Genomic DNA, 15,161 nt, shown 5'->3' on the forward strand with positions numbered 1-15,161 from the left:
AATTTCGAATTTTTCCTGTATTTTGACACATTTTTAAGATTACAATTTTTTTGACCCTCGTCGTCAGCCGGTTAATCATCTTTTCGCGGCCGGCCCCTTCACTTTTGCGTGCGTTAGCGGGTTTCGACCGCCGGCGCGGGGTCTCCGGGGCACCTCGGACCCGCCGGGGAGCGGGGAAAGGGCCGCGGAGGGATGAATTGTGCGGCGGCCGAGTCCGGGGCAGGCGAGGGGGGCACGGGTTAAGTAGATTTGCAGTGCACATGCTGATGGGTGCGACCATACCAGCACTAATGCACCGGATCCCATCAGAACTCCGCAGTTAAGCGTGCTTGGGCGAGAGCAGTACTAAGATGGGTGACCTCTTGGGAAGTCCTCGTGTTGCACCCCTCTTTTTATCTTTTCAGCCGGTTAATCATCTTTTCGCGGCCGACCCCTTCAATTTTTGGAGACAAATAGGGTGGTCAAGTTCCGGAGGAGCTTGGGGGCGTTTTTTGACCCTTAATTTCGAATTTTTCTTGTATTTTGACACATTTTTAAGATTACAATTTTTTTGACCCTCGTCGTCAGCCGGTTAATCATCTTTTCGCGGCCGGCCCCTTCACTTTTGCGTGCGTTAGCGGGTTTCGACCGCCGGCGCGGGGTCTCCGGGGCACCTCGGGCCCGCCGGGGAGGGGGGAAAGGGCCGCGGAGGGATGAATTGTGCGGCGGCCGAGTCGGGGCAGGCGAGGGGGGCACGGGTTAAGTAGATTTGCAGTGCACATGCTGATGGGTGCGACCATACCAGCACTAATGCACCGGATCCCATCAGAACTCCGCAGTTAAGCGTGCTTGGGCGAGAGCAGTACTAAGATGGGTGACCTCTTGGGAAGTCCTCGTGTTGCACCCCTCTTTTTATCTTTTCAGCCGGTTAATCAACTTTTCGCGGCCGACCCCTTCAATTTTTGGAGACAAATAGGGTGGTCAAGTTCCGGAGGAGCTTGGGGGCGTTTTTTGACCCTTAATTTCGAATTTTTCTTGTATTTTGACACATTTTTAAGATTACAATTTTTTTGACCCTCGTCGTCAGCCGGTTAATCATCTTTTCGCGGCCGGCCCCTTCACTTTTGCGTGCGTTAGCGGGTTTCGACCGCCGGCGCGGGGTCTCCGGGGCACCTCGGACCCGCCGGGGAGCGGGGAAAGGGCCGCGGAGGGATGAATTGTGCGGCGGCCGAGTCGGGGCAGGCGAGGGGGGCACGGGTTAAGTAGATTTGCAGTGCACATGCTGATGGGTGCGACCATACCAGCACTAATGCACCGGATCCCATCAGAACTCCGCAGTTAAGCGTGCTTGGGCGAGAGCAGTACTAAGATGGGTGACCTCTTGGGAAGTCCTCGTGTTGCACCCCTCTTTTTATCTTTTCAGCCGGTTAATCATCTTTTCGCGGCCGACCCCTTCAATTTTTGGAGACAAATAGGGTGGTCAAGTTCCGGAGGAGCTTGGGGGCGTTTTTTGACCCTTAATTTCGAATTTTTCTTGTATTTTGACACATTTTTAAGATTACAATTTTTTTGACCCTCGTCGTCAGCCGGTTAATCATCTTTTCGCGGCCGGCCCCTTCACTTTTGCGTGCGTTAGCGGGTTTTCGACCGCCGGCGCAGGGTCTCCGGGGCACCTCGGACCCGCCGGGGAGCGGGGAAAGGGCCGCGGAGGGATGAATTGTGCGGCGGCCGAGTCGGGGCAGGCGAGGGGGGCACGGGTTAAGTAGATTTGCAGTGCACATGCTGATGGGTGCGACCATACCAGCACTAATGCACCGGATCCCATCAGAACTCCGCAGTCAAGCGTGCTTGGGCGAGAGCAGTACTAAGATGGGTGACCTCTTGGGAAGTCCTCGTGTTGCACCCCTCTTTTTATCTTTTCAGCCGGTTAATCATCTTTTCGCGGCCGACCCCTTCAATTTTTGGAGACAAATAGGGTGGTCAAGTTCCGGAGGAGCTTGGGGGCGTTTTTTGACCCTTAATTTCGAATTTTTCTTGTATTTTGACACATTTTTAAGATTACAATTTTTTTGACCCTCGTCGTCAGCCGGTTAATCATCTTTTCGCGGCCGGCCCCTTCACTTTTGCGTGCGTTAGCGGGTTTTCGACCGCCGGCGCGGGGTCTCCGGGGCACCTCGGACCCGCCGGGGAGCGGGGAAAGGGCCGCGGAGGGATGAATTGTGCGGCGGCCGAGTCGGGGCAGGCGAGGGGGGCACGGGTTAAGTAGATTTGCAGTGCACATGCTGGTGGGTGCGACCATACCAGCACTAATGCACCGGATCCCATCAGAACTCCGCAGTTAAGCGTGCTTGGGCGAGAGCAGTACTAAGATGGGTGACCTCTTGGGAAGTCCTCGTGTTGCACCCCTCTTTTTATCTTTTCAGCCGGTTAATCATCTTTTCGCGGCCGACCCCTTCAATTTTTGGAGACAAATAGGGTGGTCAAGTTCCGGAGGAGCTTGGGGGCGTTTTTTGACCCTTAATTTCGAATTTTTCTTGTATTTTGACACATTTTTAAGATTACAATTTTTTTGACCCTCGTCGTCAGCCGGGTTAATCATCTTTTCGCGGCCGGCCCCTTCTCTTTTGCGTGCGTTAGCGGGTTTCGACCGCCGGCGCGGGGTCTCCGGGGCACCTCGGACCCGCCGGGGAGCGGGGAAAGGGCCGCGGAGGGAGGAATTGTGCGGCGGCCGAGGCCGGGGCAGGCGAGGGGGGCACGGGTTAAGTAGATTTGCAGTGCACATGCTGATGGGTGCGACCATACCAGCACTAATGCACCGGATCCCATCAGAACTCCGCAGTTAAGCGTGCTTGGGCGAGAGCAGTACTAAGATGGGTGACCTCTTGGGAAGTCCTCGTGTTGCACCCCTCTTTTTATCTTTTCAGCCGGTTAATCATCTTTTCGCGGCCGACCCCTTCAATTTTTGGAGACAAATAGGGTGGTCAAGTTCCGGAGGAGCTTGGGGGCGTTTTTTGACCCTTAATTTCGAATTTTTCTTGTATTTTGACACATTTTTAAGATTACAATTTTTTTGACCCTCGTCGTCAGCCGGTTAATCATCTTTTCGCGGCCGGCCCCTTCACTTTTGCGTGCGTTAGCGGGTTTCGACCGCCGGCGCGGGGTCTCCGGGGCACCTCGGACCCGCCGGGGAGCGGGGAAAGGGCCGCGGAGGGATGACTTGTGCGGCGGCCGAGTCGGGGCAGGCGAGGGGGGCACGGGTTAAGTAGATTTGCAGTGCACATGCTGGTGGGTGCGACCATACCAGCACTAATGCACCGGATCCCATCAGAACTCCGCAGTCAAGCGTGCTTGGGCGAGAGCAGTACTAAGATGGGTGACCTCTTGGGAAGTCCTCGTGTTGCACCCCTCTTTTTATCTTTTCAGCCGGTTAATCAACTTTTCGCGGCCGACCCCTTCAATTTTTGGAGACAAATAGGGTGGTCAAGTTCCGGAGGAGCTTGGGGGCGTTTTTTGACCCTTAATTTCGAATTTTTCTTGTATTGTGACACATTTTTAAGATTACAATTTTTTTGACCCTCGTCGTCATCCGGTTAATCATCTTTTCGCGGCCGGCCCCTTCACTTTTGCGTGCGTTAGCGGGTTTCGACCGCCGGCGCGGGGTCTCCGGGGCACCTCGGACCCGCCGGGGAGCGGGGAAAGGGCCGCGGAGGGATGAATTGTGCGGCGGCCGAGTCGGGGCAGGCGAGGGGGGCACGGGTTAAGTAGATTTGCAGTGCACATGCTGATGGGTGCGACCATACCAGCACTAATGCACCGGATCCCATCAGAACTCCGCAGTGAAGCGTGCTTGGGCGAGAGCAGTACTAAGATGGGTGACCTCTTGGGAAGTCCTCGTGTTGCACCCCTCTTTTTATCTTTTCAGCCGGTTAATCATCTTTTCGCGGCCGACCCCTTCAATTTTTGGAGACAAATAGGGTGGTCAAGTTCCGGAGGAGCTTGGGGGCGTTTTTTGACCCTTAATTTCGAATTTTTCTTGTATTTTGACACATTTTTAAGATTACAATTTTTTTGACCCTCGTCGTCAGCCGGTTAATCATCTTTTCGCGGCCGGCCCCTTCACTTTTGCGTGCGTTAGCGGGTTTCGACCGCCGGCGCGGGGTCTCCGGGGCACCTCGGACCCGCCGGGGAGCGGGGAAAGGGCCGCGGAGGGATGAATTGTGCGGCGGCCGAGTCGGGGCAGGCGAGGGGGGCACGGGTTAAGTAGATTTGCAGTGCACATGCTGATGGGTGCGACCATACCAGCACTAATGCACCGGATCCCATCAGAACTCCGCAGTTAAGCGTGCTTGGGCGAGAGCAGTACTAAGATGGGTGACCTCTTGGGAAGTCCTCGTGTTGCACCCCTCTTTTTATCTTTTCAGCCGGTTAATCATCTTTTCGCGGCCGACCCCTTCAATTTTTGGAGACAAATAGGGTGGTCAAGTTCCGGAGGAGCTTGGGGGCGTTTTTTGACCCTTAATTTCGAATTTTTCTTGTATTTTGACACATTTTTAAGATTACAATTTTTTTGACCCTCGTCGTCAGCCGGTTAATCATCTTTTCGCGGCCGGCCCCTTCACTTTTGCGTGCGTTAGCGGGTTTCGACCGCCGGCGCGGGGTCTCCGGGGCACCTCGGACCCGCCGGGGAGCGGGGAAAGGGCCGCGGAGGGATGAATTGTGCGGCGGCCGAGTCGGGGCAGGCGAGGGGGGGCACGGGTTAAGTAGATTTGCAGTGCACATGCTGATGGGTGCGACCATACCAGCACTAATGCACCGGATCCCATCAGAACTCCGCAGTTAAGCGTGCTTGGGCGAGAGCAGTACTAAGATGGGTGACCTCTTGGGAAGTCCTCGTGTTGCACCCCTCTTTTTATCTTTTCAGCCGGTTAATCATCTTTTCGCGGCCGACCCCTTCAATTTTTGGAGACAAATAGGGTGGTCAAGTTCCGGAGGAGCTTGGGGGCGTTTTTTGACCCTTAATTTCGAATTTTTCTTGTATTTTGACACATTTTTAAGATTACAATTTTTTTGACCCTCGTCGTCAGCCGGTTAATCATCTTTTCGCGGCCGGCCCCTTCACTTTTGCGTGCGTTAGCGGGTTTCGACCGCCGGCGCGGGGTCTCCGGGGCACCTCGGACCCGCCGGGGAGCGGGGAAAGGGCCGCGGAGGGATGAATTGTGCGGCGGCCGAGTCGGGGCAGGCGAGGGGGGCACGGGTTAAGTAGATTTGCAGTGCACATGCTGATGGGTGCGACCATACCAGCACTAATGCACCGGATCCCATCAGAACTCCGCAGTTAAGCGTGCTTGGGCGAGAGCAGTACTAAGATGGGTGACCTCTTGGGAAGTCCTCGTGTTGCACCCCTCTTTTTATCTTTTCAGCCGGTTAATCATCTTTTCGCGGCCGACCCCTTCAATTTTTGGAGACAAATAGGGTGGTCAAGTTCCGGAGGAGCTTGGGGGCGTTTTTTGACCCTTAATTTCGAATTTTTCTTGTATTTTGACACATTTTTAAGATTACAATTTTTTTGACCCTCGTCGTCAGCCGGTTAATCATCTTTTCGCGGCCGGCCCCTTCACTTTTGCGTGCGTTAGCGGGTTTCGACCGCCGGCGCGGGGTCTCCGGGGCACCTCGGACCCGCCGGGGAGCGGGGAAAGGGCCGCGGAGGGATGAATTGTGCGGCGGCCGAGTCGGGGCAGGCGAGGGGGGCACGGGTTAAGTAGACTTGCAGTGCACATGCTGATGGGTGCGACCAACCATAAGCCCGGATCCATCAGAACTCCGCAGTTAAGCGTGCTTGGGCGAGAGCAGTACTAAGATGGGTGACCTCTTGGGAAGTCCTCGTGTTGCACCCCTCTTTTTATCTTTTCAGCCGGTTAATCATCTTTTCGCGGCCGACCCCTTCAATTTTTGGAGACAAATAGGGTGGTCAAGTTCCGGAGCAGCTTGGGGGCGTTTTTTGACCCTTAATTTCGAATTTTTCTTGTATTTTGACACATTTTTAAGATTACAATTTTTTTGACCCTCGTCGTCATCCGGTTAATCATCTTTTCGCGGCCGGCCCCTTCACTTTTGCGTGCGTTAGCGGGTTTCGACCGCCGGCGCGGGGTCTCCGGGGCACCTCGGACCCGCCGGGGAGCGGGGAAAGGGCCGCGGAGGGATGAATTGTGCGGCGGCCGAGTCGGGGCAGGCGAGGGGGGCACGGGTTAAGTAGATTTGCAGTGCACATGCTGATGGGTGCGACCATACCAGCACTAATGCACCGGATCCCATCAGAACTCCGCAGTCAAGCGTGCTTGGGCGAGAGCAGTACTAAGATGGGTGACCTCTTGGGAAGTCCTCGTGTTGCACCCCTCTTTTTATCTTTTCAGCCGGTTAATCATCTTTTCGCGGCCGACCCCTTCAATTTTTGGAGACAAATAGGGTGGTCAAGTTCCGGAGGAGCTTGGGGGCGTTTTTTGACCCTTAATTTCGAATTTTTCTTGTATTTTGACACATTTTTAAGATTACAATTTTTTTGACCCTCGTCGTCAGCCGGTTAATCATCTTTTCGCGGCCGGCCCCTTCACTTTTGCGTGCGTTAGCGGGTTTCGACCGCCGGCGCGGGGTCTCCGGGGCACCTCGGACCCGCCGGGGAGCGGGGAAAGGGCCGCGGAGGGATGAATTGTGCGGCGGCCGAGTCGGGGCAGGCGAGGGGGGCACGGGTTAAGTAGATTTGCAGTGCACATGCTGATGGGTGCGACCATACCAGCACTAATGCACCGGATCCCATCAGAACTCCGCAGTTAAGCGTGCTTGGGCGAGAGCAGTACTAAGATGGGTGACCTCTTGGGAAGTCCTCGTGTTGCACCCCTCTTTTTATCTTTTCAGCCGGTTAATCATCTTTTCGCGGCCGACCCCTTCAATTTTTGGAGACAAATAGGGTGGTCAAGTTCCGGAGGAGCTTGGGGGCGTTTTTTGACCCTTAATTTCGAATTTTTCTTGTATTTTGACACATTTTTAAGATTACAATTTTTTTGACCCTCGTCGTCAGCCGGTTAATCATCTTTTCGCGGCCGGCCCCTTCACTTTTGCGTGCGTTAGCGGGTTTCGACCGCCGGCGCGGGGTCTCCGGGGCACCTCGGACCCGCCGGGGAGCGGGGAAAGGGCCGCGGAGGGATGAATTGTGCGGCGGCCGAGTCGGGGCAGGCGAGGGGGGCACGGGTTAAGTAGATTTGCAGTGCACATGCTGATGGGTGCGACCATACCAGCACTAATGCACCGGATCCCATCAGAACTCCGCAGTTAAGCGTGCTTGGGCGAGAGCAGTACTAAGATGGGTGACCTCTTGGGAAGTCCTCGTGTTGCACCCCTCTTTTTATCTTTTCAGCCGGTTAATCATCTTTTCGCGGCCGACCCCTTCAATTTTTGGAGACAAATAGGGTGGTCAAGTTCCGGAGGAGCTTGGGGGCGTTTTTTGACCCTTAATTTCGAATTTTTCTTGTATTTTGACACATTTTTAAGATTACAATTTTTTTGACCCTCGTCGTCAGCCGGTTAATCATCTTTTCGCGGCCGGCCCCTTCACTTTTGCGTGCGTTAGCGGGTTTCGACCGCCGGCGCGGGGTCTCCGGGGCACCTCGGACCCGCCGGGGAGCGGGGAAAGGGCCGCGGAGGGATGAATTGTGCGGCGGCCGAGTCGGGGCAGGCGAGGGGGGCACGGGTTAAGTAGATTTGCAGTGCACATGCTGATGGGTGCGACCATACCAGCACTAATGCACCGGATCCCATCAGAACTCCGCAGTTAAGCGTGCTTGGGCGAGAGCAGTACTAAGATGGGTGACCTCTTGGGAAGTCCTCGTGTTGCACCCCTCTTTTTATCTTTTCAGCCGGTTAATCATCTTTTCGCGGCCGACCCCTTCAATTTTTGGAGACAAATAGGGTGGTCAAGTTCCGGAGGAGCTTGGGGGCGTTTTTTGACCCTTAATTTCGAATTTTTCTTGTATTTTGACACATTTTTAAGATTACAATTTTTTTGACCCTCGTCGTCAGCCGGTTAATCATCTTTTCGCGGCCGGCCCCTTCACTTTTGCGTGCGTTAGCGGGTTTCGACCGCCGGCGCGGGGTCTCCGGGGCACCTCGGACCCGCCGGGGAGCGGGGAAAGGGCCGCGGAGGGATGAATTGTGCGGCGGCCGAGTCGGGGCAGGCGAGGGGGGCACGGGTTAAGTAGATTTGCAGTGCACATGCTGATGGGTGCGACCATACCAGCACTAATGCACCGGATCCCATCAGAACTCCGCAGTTAAGCGTGCTTGGGCGAGAGCAGTACTAAGATGGGTGACCTCTTGGGAAGTCCTCGTGTTGCACCCCTCTTTTTATCTTTTCAGCCGGTTAATCATCTTTTCGCGGCCGACCCCTTCAATTTTTGGAGACAAATAGGGTGGTCAAGTTCCGGAGGAGCTTGGGGGCGTTTTTTGACCCTTAATTTCGAATTTTTCTTGTATTTTGACACATTTTTAAGATTACAATTTTTTTGACCCTCGTCGTCAGCCGGTTAATCATCTTTTCGCGGCCGGCCCCTTCACTTTTGCGTGCGTTAGCGGGTTTCGACCGCCGGCGCGGGGTCTCCGGGGCACCTCGGACCCGCCGGGGAGCGGGGAAAGGGCCGCGGAGGGATGAATTGTGCGGCGGCCGAGTCGGGGCAGGCGAGGGGGGCACGGGTTAAGTAGATTTGCAGTGCACATACTGATGGGTGCGACCATACCAGCACTAATGCACCGGATCCCATCAGAACTCCGCAGTTAAGCGTGCTTGGGCGAGAGCAGTACTAAGATGGGTGACCTCTTGGGAAGTCCTCGTGTTGCACCCCTCTTTTTATCTTTTCAGCCGGTTAATCATCTTTTCGCGGCCGACCCCTTCAATTTTTGGAGACAAATAGGGTGGTCAAGTTCCGGAGGAGCTTGGGGGCGTTTTTTTACCCTTAATTTCGAATTTTTCTTGTATTTTGACACATTTTTAAGATTACAATTTTTTTGACCCTCGTCGTCAGCCGGTTAATCATCTTTTCGCGGCCGGCCCCTTCACTTTTGCGTGCGTTAGCGGGTTTCGACCGCCGGCGCGGGGTCTCCGGGGCACCTCGGACCCGCCGGGGAGCGGGGAAAGGGCCGCGGAGGGATGAATTGTGCGGCGGCCGAGTCGGGGCAGGCGAGGGGGGCACGGGTTAAGTAGATTTGCAGTGCACATGCTGATGGGTGCGACCATACCAGCACTAATGCACCGGATCCCATCAGAACTCCGCAGTTAAGCGTGCTTGGGCGAGAGCAGTACTAAGATGGGTGACCTCTTGGGAAGTCCTCGTGTTGCACCCGTCTTTTTATCTTTTCAGCCGGTTAATCATCTTTTCGCGGCCGACCCCTTCAATTTTTGGAGACAAATAGGGTGGTCAAGTTCCGGAGGAGCTTGGGGGCGTTTTTTGACCCTTAATTTCGAATTTTTCTTGTATTTTGACACATTTTTAAGATTACAATTTTTTTGACCCTCGTCGTCAGCCGGTTAATCATCTTTTCGCGGCCGGCCCCTTCACTTTTGCGTGCGTTAGCGGGTTTCGACCGCCGGCGCGGGGTCTCCGGGGCACCTCGGACCCGCCGGGGAGCGGGGAAAGGGCCGCGGAGGGATGAATTGTGCGGCGGCCGAGTCGGGGCAGGCGAGGGGGGCACGGGTTAAGTAGATTTGCAGTGCACATGCTGATGGGTGCGACCATACCAGCACTAATGCACCGGATCCCATCAGAACTCCGCAGTGAAGCGTGCTTGGGCGAGAGCAGTACTAAGATGGGTGACCTCTTGGGAAGTCCTCGTGTTGCACCCCTCTTTTTATCTTTTCAGCCGGTTAATCATCTTTTCGCGGCCGACCCCTTCAATTTTTGGAGACAAATAGGGTGGTCAAGTTCCGGAGGAGCTTGGGGGCGTTTTTTGACCCTTAATTTCGAATTTTTCTTGTATTTTGACACATTTTTAAGATTACAATTTTTTTGACCCTCGTCGTCAGCCGGTTAATCATCTTTTCGCGGCCGGCCCCTTCACTTTTGCGTGCGTTAGCGGGTTTCGACCGCCGGCGCGGGGTCTCCGGGGCACCTCGGACCCGCCGGGGAGCGGGGAAAGGGCCGCGGAGGGATGAATTGTGCGGCGGCCGAGTCGGGGCAGGCGAGGGGGGCACGGGTTAAGTAGATTTGCAGTGCACATGCTGATGGGTGCGACCATACCAGCACTAATGCACCGGATCCCATCAGAACTCCGCAGTTAAGCGTGCTTGGGCGAGAGCAGTACTAAGATGGGTGACCTCTTGGGAAGTCCTCGTGTTGCACCCCTCTTTTTATCTTTTCAGCCGGTTAATCATCTTTTCGCGGCCGACCCCTTCAATTTTTGGAGACAAATAGGGTGGTCAAGTTCCGGAGGAGCTTGGGGGCGTTTTTTGACCCTTAATTTCGAATTTTTCTTGTATTTTGACACATTTTTAAGATTACAATTTTTTTGACCCTCGTCGTCAGCCGGTTAATCATCTTTTCGCGGCCGGCCCCTTCACTTTTGCGTGCGTTAGCGGGTTTCGACCGCCGGCGCGGGGTCTCCGGGGCACCTCGGACCCGCCGGGGAGCGGGGAAAGGGCCGCGGAGGGATGAATTGTGCGGCGGCCGAGTCGGGGCAGGCGAGGGGGGCACGGGTTAAGTAGATTTGCAGTGCACATGCTGATGGGTGCGACCATACCAGCACTAATGCACCGGATCCCATCAGAACTCCACAGTTAAGCGTGCTTGGGCGAGAGCAGTACTAAGATGGGTGACCTCTTGGGAAGTCCTCGTGTTGCACCCCTCTTTTTATCTTTTCAGCCGGTTAATCATCTTTTCGCGGCCGACCCCTTCAATTTTTGGAGACAAATAGGGTGGTCAAGTTCCGGAGGAGCTTGGGGGCGTTTTTTGACCCTTAATTTCGAATTTTTCTTGTATTTTGACACATTTTTAAGATTACAATTTTTTTGACCCTCGTCGTCAGCCGGTTAATCATCTTTTCGCGGCCGGCCCCTTCACTTTTGCGTGCGTTAGCGGGTTTCGACCGCCGGCGCGGGGTCTCCGGGGCACCTCGGACCCGCCGGGGAGCGGGGAAAGGGCCGCGGAGGGATGAATTGTGCGGCGGCCGAGTCGGGGCAGGCGAGGGGGGCACGGGTTAAGTAGATTTGCAGTGCACATGCTGATGGGTGCGACCATACCAGCACTAATGCACCGGATCCCATCAGAACTCCGCAGTTAAGCGTGCTTGGGCGAGAGCAGTACTAAGATGGGTGACCTCTTGGGAAGTCCTCGTGTTGCACCCCTCTTTTTATCTTTTCAGCCGGTTAATCATCTTTTCGCGGCCGACCCCTTCAATTTTTGGAGACAAATAGGGTGGTCAAGTTCCGGAGGAGCTTGGGGGCGTTTTTTGACCCTTAATTTCGAATTTTTCTTGTATTTTGACACATTTTTAAGATTACAATTTTTTTGACCCTCGTCGTCAGCCGGTTAATCATCTTTTCGCGGCCGGCCCCTTCACTTTTGCGTGCGTTAGCGGGTTTCGACCGCCGGCGCGGGGTCTCCGGGGCACCTCGGACCCGCCGGGGAGCGGGGAAAGGGCCGCGGAGGGATGAATTGTGCGGCGGCCGAGTCGGGGCAGGCGAGGGGGGCACGGGTTAAGTAGATTTGCAGTGCACATGCTGATGGGTGCGACCATACCAGCACTAAAGCACCGGATCCCATCAGAACTCCGCAGTTAAGCGTGCTTGGGCGAGAGCAGTACTAAGATGGGTGACCTCTTGGGAAGTCCTCGTGTTGCACCCCTCTTTTTATCTTTTCAGCCGGTTAATCATCTTTTCGCGGCCGACCCCTTCAATTGTTGGAGACAAATAGGGTGGTCAAGTTCCGGAGGAGCTTGGGGGCGTTTTTTGACCCTTAATTTCGAATTTTTCTTGTATTTTGACACATTTTTAAGATTACAATTTTTTTGACCCTCGTCGTCAGCCGGTTAATCATCTTTTCGCGGCCGGCCCCTTCACTTTTGCGTGCGTTAGCGGGTTTCGACCGCCGGCGCGGGGTCTCCGGGGCACCTCGGACCCGCCGGGGAGCGGGGAAAGGGCCGCGGAGGGATGAATTGTGCGGCGGCCGAGTCGGGGCAGGCGAGGGGGGCACGGGTTAAGTAGATTTGCAGTGCACATGCTGATGGGTGCGACCATACCAGCACTAATGCACCGGATCCCATCAGAACTCCGCAGTTAAGCGTGCTTGGGCGAGAGCAGTACTAAGATGGGTGACCTCTTGGGAAGTCCTCGTGTTGCACCCCTCTTTTTATCTTTTCAGCCGGTTAATCATCTTTTCGCGGCCGACCCCTTCAATTTTTGGAGACAAATAGGGTGGTCAAGTTCCGGAGGAGCTTGGGGGCGTTTTTTGACCCTTAATTTCGAATTTTTCTTGTATTTTGACACATTTTTAAGATTACAATTTTTTTGACCCTCGTCGTCAGCCGGTTAATCATCTTTTCGCGGCCGGCCCCTTCACTTTTGCGTGCGTTAGCGGGTTTCGACCGCCGGCGCGGGGTCTCCGGGGCACCTCGGACCCGCCGGGGAGCGGGGAAAGGGCCGCGGAGGGATGAATTGTGCGGCGGCCGAGTCGGGGCAGGCGAGGGGGGCACGGGTTAAGTAGATTTGCAGTGCACATGCTGATGGGTGCGACCATACCAGCAATAATGCACCGGATCCCATCAGAACTCCGCAGTTAAGCGTGCTTGGGCGAGAGCAGTACTAAGATGGGTGACCTCTTGGGAAGTCCTCGTGTTGCACCCGTCTTTTTATCTTTTCAGCCGGTTAATCATCTTTTCGCGGCCGACCCCTTCAATTTTTGGAGACAAATAGGGTGGTCAAGTTCCGGAGGAGCTTGGGGGCGTTTTTTGACCCTTAATTTCGAATTTTTCTTGTATTTTTACACATTTTTAAGATTACAATTTTTTTGACCCTCGTCGTCAGCCGGTTAATCATCTTTTCGCGGCCGGCCCCTTCACTTTTGCGTGCGTTAGCAGGTTTCGACCGCCGGCGCGGGGTCTCCGAGGCACCTCGGACCCGCCGGGGAGCGGGGAAAGGGCCGCGGAGGGATGAATTGTGCGGCGGCCGAGTCGGGGCAGGCGAGGGGGGCACGGGTTAAGTAGATTTGCAGTGCACATGCTGATGGGTGCGACCATACCAGCACTAATGCACCGGATCCCATCAGAACTCCGCAGTCAAGCGTGCTTGGGCGAGAGCAGTACTAAGATGGGTGACCTCTTGGGAAGTCCTCGTGTTGCACCCCTCTTTTTATCTTTTCAGCCGGTTAATCATCTTTTCGCGGCCGACCCCTTCAATTTTTGGAGACAAATAGGGTGGTCAAGTTCCGGAGGAGCTTGGGGGCGTTTTTTGACCCTTAATTTCGAATTTTTCTTGTATTTTGACACATTTTTAAGATTACAATTTTTTTGACCCTCGTCGTCAGCCGGTTAATCATCTTTTCGCGGCCGGCCCCTTCACTTTTGCGTGCGTTAGCGGGTTTCGACCGCCGGCGCGGGGTCTCCGGGGCACCTCGGACCCGCCGGGGAGCGGGGAAAGGGCCGCGGAGGGATGAATTGTGCGGCGGCCGAGTCGGGGCAGGCGAGGGGGGCACGGGTTAAGTAGATTTGCAGTGCACATGCTGATGGGTGCGACCATACCAGCACTAATGCACCGGATCCCATCAGAACTCCGCAGTGAAGCGTGCTTGGGCGAGAGCAGTACTAAGATGGGTGACCTCTTGGGAAGTCCTCGTGTTGCACCCCTCTTTTTATCTTTTCAGCCGGTTAATCATCTTTTCGCGGCCGACCCCTTCAATTTTTGGAGACAAATAGGGTGGTCAAGTTCCGGAGGAGCTTGGGGGCGTTTTTTGACCCTTAATTTCGAATTTTTCTTGTATTTTGACACATTTTTAAGATTACAATTTTTTTGACCCTCGTCGTCAGCCGGTTAATCATCTTTTCGCGGCCGGCCCCTTCACTTTTGCGTGCGTTAGCGGGTTTCGACCGCCGGCGCGGGGTCTCCGGGGCACCTCGGACCCGCCGGGGAGCGGGGAAAGGGCCGCGGAGGGATGAATTGTGCGGCGGCCGAGTCGGGGCAGGCGAGGGGGGCACGGGTTAAGTAGATTTGCAGTGCACATGCTGATGGGTGCGACCATACCAGCACTAATGCACCGGATCCCATCAGAACTCCGCAGTTAAGCGTGCTTGGGCGAGAGCAGTACTAAGATGGGTGACCTCTTGGGAAGTCCTCGTGTTGCACCCCTCTTTTTATCTTTTCAGCCGGTTAATCATCTTTTCGCGGCCGACCCCTTCAATTTTTGGAGACAAATAGGGTGGTCAAGTTCCGGAGGAGCTTGGGGGCGTTTTTTGATCCTTAATTTCGAATTTTTCTTGTATTTTGACACATTTTTAAGATTACAATTTTTTTTACCCTCGTCGTCAGCCGGTTAATCATCTTTTCGCGGCCGGCCCCTTCACTTTTGCGTGCGTTAGCGGGTTTCGACCGCCGGCGCGGGGTCTCCGGGGCACCTCGGACCCGCCGGGGAGCGGGGAAAGGGCCGCGGAGGGATGAATTGTGCGGCGGCCGAGTCGGGGCAGGCGAGGGGGGCACGGGTTAAGTAGATTTGCAGTGCACATGCTGGTGGGTGCGACCATACCAGCACTAATGCACCGGATCCCATCAGAACTCCGCAGTCAAGCGTGCTTGGGCGAGAGCAGTACTAAGATGGGTGACCTCTTGGGAAGTCCTCGTGTTGCACCCCTCTTTTTATCTTTTCAGCCGGTTAATCATCTTTTCGCGGCCGACCCCTTCAATTTTTGGAGACAAATAGGGTGGTCAAGTTCCGGAGGAGCTTGGGGGCGTTTTTTGACCCTTAATTTCGAATTTTTCTTGTATTTTGACACATTTTTAAGATTACAATTTTTTTGACCCTCGTCGTCATCCGGTTAATCATCTTTTCGCGGCCGGCCCCTTCACTTTTGCGTGCGTTAGCGGGTTTCGACCGCCGGCGCGGGGTCTCCGGGGCACCTCGGACCCGCCGGGGAGCGGGGAAAGGGCCGCGGAGGGA

The 15,161-nt window shown here is 55.0% G+C and overlaps 29 non-coding genes and 1 pseudogene across 29 annotated transcripts; all 30 read left to right on the forward strand.

Moving 5' to 3' along the window:
* The first annotated feature begins 268 nt into the window (after positions 1-268).
* On the forward strand, positions 269-387 carry LOC127903421 (5S ribosomal RNA). Its single transcript, XR_008056137.1, has one exon. It is a non-coding gene; the product is annotated as a 5S ribosomal RNA (ribosomal RNA).
* A 380-nt stretch (positions 388-767) lies between these two features.
* On the forward strand, positions 768-886 carry LOC127903422 (5S ribosomal RNA). The gene has a single exon (XR_008056138.1). It is a non-coding gene; the product is annotated as a 5S ribosomal RNA (ribosomal RNA).
* A 380-nt stretch (positions 887-1,266) lies between these two features.
* Positions 1,267-1,385, forward strand: LOC127903423 (5S ribosomal RNA). Its single transcript, XR_008056139.1, has one exon. It is a non-coding gene; the product is annotated as a 5S ribosomal RNA (ribosomal RNA).
* Positions 1,386-1,766: 381 nt separating this feature from the next.
* LOC127903464 (5S ribosomal RNA) lies at positions 1,767-1,885 on the forward strand. Its single transcript, XR_008056180.1, has one exon. It is a non-coding gene; the product is annotated as a 5S ribosomal RNA (ribosomal RNA).
* Positions 1,886-2,266: 381 nt separating this feature from the next.
* Positions 2,267-2,385, forward strand: LOC127903425 (5S ribosomal RNA). Its single transcript, XR_008056141.1, has one exon. It is a non-coding gene; the product is annotated as a 5S ribosomal RNA (ribosomal RNA).
* A 382-nt stretch (positions 2,386-2,767) lies between these two features.
* Positions 2,768-2,886, forward strand: LOC127903426 (5S ribosomal RNA). The gene has a single exon (XR_008056142.1). It is a non-coding gene; the product is annotated as a 5S ribosomal RNA (ribosomal RNA).
* A 380-nt stretch (positions 2,887-3,266) lies between these two features.
* On the forward strand, positions 3,267-3,385 carry LOC127903465 (5S ribosomal RNA). The gene has a single exon (XR_008056181.1). It is a non-coding gene; the product is annotated as a 5S ribosomal RNA (ribosomal RNA).
* A 380-nt stretch (positions 3,386-3,765) lies between these two features.
* LOC127903450 (5S ribosomal RNA) lies at positions 3,766-3,884 on the forward strand. Its single transcript, XR_008056166.1, has one exon. It is a non-coding gene; the product is annotated as a 5S ribosomal RNA (ribosomal RNA).
* Positions 3,885-4,264: 380 nt separating this feature from the next.
* Positions 4,265-4,383, forward strand: LOC127903427 (5S ribosomal RNA). Its single transcript, XR_008056143.1, has one exon. It is a non-coding gene; the product is annotated as a 5S ribosomal RNA (ribosomal RNA).
* A 381-nt stretch (positions 4,384-4,764) lies between these two features.
* Positions 4,765-4,883, forward strand: LOC127903428 (5S ribosomal RNA). The gene has a single exon (XR_008056144.1). It is a non-coding gene; the product is annotated as a 5S ribosomal RNA (ribosomal RNA).
* A 380-nt stretch (positions 4,884-5,263) lies between these two features.
* Positions 5,264-5,382, forward strand: LOC127903429 (5S ribosomal RNA). Its single transcript, XR_008056145.1, has one exon. It is a non-coding gene; the product is annotated as a 5S ribosomal RNA (ribosomal RNA).
* A 380-nt stretch (positions 5,383-5,762) lies between these two features.
* Positions 5,763-5,873, forward strand: LOC127903571 (5S ribosomal RNA; annotated as a pseudogene).
* A 380-nt stretch (positions 5,874-6,253) lies between these two features.
* On the forward strand, positions 6,254-6,372 carry LOC127903466 (5S ribosomal RNA). The gene has a single exon (XR_008056182.1). It is a non-coding gene; the product is annotated as a 5S ribosomal RNA (ribosomal RNA).
* A 380-nt stretch (positions 6,373-6,752) lies between these two features.
* Positions 6,753-6,871, forward strand: LOC127903430 (5S ribosomal RNA). Its single transcript, XR_008056146.1, has one exon. It is a non-coding gene; the product is annotated as a 5S ribosomal RNA (ribosomal RNA).
* Positions 6,872-7,251: 380 nt separating this feature from the next.
* LOC127903431 (5S ribosomal RNA) lies at positions 7,252-7,370 on the forward strand. The gene has a single exon (XR_008056147.1). It is a non-coding gene; the product is annotated as a 5S ribosomal RNA (ribosomal RNA).
* A 380-nt stretch (positions 7,371-7,750) lies between these two features.
* LOC127903432 (5S ribosomal RNA) lies at positions 7,751-7,869 on the forward strand. The gene has a single exon (XR_008056148.1). It is a non-coding gene; the product is annotated as a 5S ribosomal RNA (ribosomal RNA).
* Positions 7,870-8,249: 380 nt separating this feature from the next.
* On the forward strand, positions 8,250-8,368 carry LOC127903433 (5S ribosomal RNA). The gene has a single exon (XR_008056149.1). It is a non-coding gene; the product is annotated as a 5S ribosomal RNA (ribosomal RNA).
* Positions 8,369-8,748: 380 nt separating this feature from the next.
* On the forward strand, positions 8,749-8,867 carry LOC127903434 (5S ribosomal RNA). Its single transcript, XR_008056150.1, has one exon. It is a non-coding gene; the product is annotated as a 5S ribosomal RNA (ribosomal RNA).
* Positions 8,868-9,247: 380 nt separating this feature from the next.
* LOC127903445 (5S ribosomal RNA) lies at positions 9,248-9,366 on the forward strand. The gene has a single exon (XR_008056161.1). It is a non-coding gene; the product is annotated as a 5S ribosomal RNA (ribosomal RNA).
* A 380-nt stretch (positions 9,367-9,746) lies between these two features.
* On the forward strand, positions 9,747-9,865 carry LOC127903451 (5S ribosomal RNA). Its single transcript, XR_008056167.1, has one exon. It is a non-coding gene; the product is annotated as a 5S ribosomal RNA (ribosomal RNA).
* Positions 9,866-10,245: 380 nt separating this feature from the next.
* LOC127903436 (5S ribosomal RNA) lies at positions 10,246-10,364 on the forward strand. Its single transcript, XR_008056152.1, has one exon. It is a non-coding gene; the product is annotated as a 5S ribosomal RNA (ribosomal RNA).
* A 380-nt stretch (positions 10,365-10,744) lies between these two features.
* LOC127903498 (5S ribosomal RNA) lies at positions 10,745-10,863 on the forward strand. Its single transcript, XR_008056214.1, has one exon. It is a non-coding gene; the product is annotated as a 5S ribosomal RNA (ribosomal RNA).
* Positions 10,864-11,243: 380 nt separating this feature from the next.
* LOC127903437 (5S ribosomal RNA) lies at positions 11,244-11,362 on the forward strand. The gene has a single exon (XR_008056153.1). It is a non-coding gene; the product is annotated as a 5S ribosomal RNA (ribosomal RNA).
* Positions 11,363-11,742: 380 nt separating this feature from the next.
* On the forward strand, positions 11,743-11,861 carry LOC127903283 (5S ribosomal RNA). The gene has a single exon (XR_008056001.1). It is a non-coding gene; the product is annotated as a 5S ribosomal RNA (ribosomal RNA).
* Positions 11,862-12,241: 380 nt separating this feature from the next.
* LOC127903438 (5S ribosomal RNA) lies at positions 12,242-12,360 on the forward strand. Its single transcript, XR_008056154.1, has one exon. It is a non-coding gene; the product is annotated as a 5S ribosomal RNA (ribosomal RNA).
* A 380-nt stretch (positions 12,361-12,740) lies between these two features.
* LOC127903520 (5S ribosomal RNA) lies at positions 12,741-12,859 on the forward strand. The gene has a single exon (XR_008056236.1). It is a non-coding gene; the product is annotated as a 5S ribosomal RNA (ribosomal RNA).
* Positions 12,860-13,239: 380 nt separating this feature from the next.
* On the forward strand, positions 13,240-13,358 carry LOC127903467 (5S ribosomal RNA). Its single transcript, XR_008056183.1, has one exon. It is a non-coding gene; the product is annotated as a 5S ribosomal RNA (ribosomal RNA).
* A 380-nt stretch (positions 13,359-13,738) lies between these two features.
* LOC127903452 (5S ribosomal RNA) lies at positions 13,739-13,857 on the forward strand. Its single transcript, XR_008056168.1, has one exon. It is a non-coding gene; the product is annotated as a 5S ribosomal RNA (ribosomal RNA).
* Positions 13,858-14,237: 380 nt separating this feature from the next.
* Positions 14,238-14,356, forward strand: LOC127903439 (5S ribosomal RNA). Its single transcript, XR_008056155.1, has one exon. It is a non-coding gene; the product is annotated as a 5S ribosomal RNA (ribosomal RNA).
* Positions 14,357-14,736: 380 nt separating this feature from the next.
* On the forward strand, positions 14,737-14,855 carry LOC127903469 (5S ribosomal RNA). Its single transcript, XR_008056185.1, has one exon. It is a non-coding gene; the product is annotated as a 5S ribosomal RNA (ribosomal RNA).
* The last annotated feature ends 306 nt before the right edge of the window (positions 14,856-15,161 follow it).

Source organism: Citrus sinensis, chromosome 6 (assembly GCF_022201045.2).
Source record: "Citrus sinensis cultivar Valencia sweet orange chromosome 6, DVS_A1.0, whole genome shotgun sequence".
In the NCBI taxonomy this organism is placed as follows: Eukaryota; Viridiplantae; Streptophyta; class Magnoliopsida; order Sapindales; family Rutaceae; genus Citrus; species Citrus sinensis.